Genomic DNA, 974 nt, shown 5'->3' on the forward strand with positions numbered 1-974 from the left:
CCTGCCGGTACAGAAGCCCCCCGTAGCGTGGGTTTCCTCTTGCCACGGAGAGGCAGGGCTCAAGCAGCGCCTCGAGCGTGGCTTCTTCCATCTCCCAGCAAAGTCCAGAGAGCTGGCTGGCAAACGCAGGCCAAACCAGCGGCCGATGGCGAGCTGCCCTCGAGCAAAGAGCCTCCCTCGTGGCCGGCGCCTCTGCAGTGATGCGTGGTGGAGGTCGCGATCTCCATCTCCCAGGGATTGGCTTCGAGCCTCTGTACTGAGGAGAGGATTTTGCCTCCATATGGGCGAGGAGGAGAACGGGAAGTAAAAGCAACTGGCCCCCGAAATACAGCCATTTCCAGGCGGGTTGATGGTACTGGGGATTCAGTGGGGAGGTGGTGGCTTCTCCGTGTCTTCTGCAGCTCCAGGGGCAAGCCTGGGGCTGGGCGAGGCTGGCAGGGAGAAAGTTCAGCCTCAGCCTTCTCCCAGCTGACCCTTGGAGCCGACATCAAGCGATGCAAACAGGGTGTAAAAGCTTTAGTGGGCAGCATCACCCTCTTTCCAGCTTTCTCGGGAAGGTGTCTGTGCTGCCAGCGTCCTCCTGCTCCTCATCGAACCGAACAGCCACAATGTGCCTTTTTTTAAATGTGGTGCAGGTCGGGTACCGAGAAAGAAACCGATCACCGGATTTTTAGTATTTAATGAGGAAAAAGGCTGTGCCTGCACGGTGGCAGGGCTGCCCCTGGCAGAGCCCTGTTCTCCCCCGAGGAGACGCTGCTCCTGCTGCCGGGAGAAGCGGCACACTAACACCGGCGTGCTGGGACGGAGAGGAGAGGATCAGAGGGGGGCAGGTTTAGCCTGTGATCTGCCGCGACGAGTTCCCGTCTCAGCCCTGACAGAAACGGCTGTTCTCCGAAGCACCGCAGCCAGGCCCGGCGCTCCCTCCCTGGGATGGAGGCGACCGGAGGCCCCGGGGCAAGCGCCTGCCGGCCCGG

Source organism: Buceros rhinoceros, unplaced genomic scaffold (assembly GCF_000710305.1).
Source record: "Buceros rhinoceros silvestris isolate BGI_N320 unplaced genomic scaffold, ASM71030v1 scaffold2341, whole genome shotgun sequence".
Classification (NCBI taxonomy): Eukaryota; Metazoa; Chordata; class Aves; order Bucerotiformes; family Bucerotidae; genus Buceros; species Buceros rhinoceros.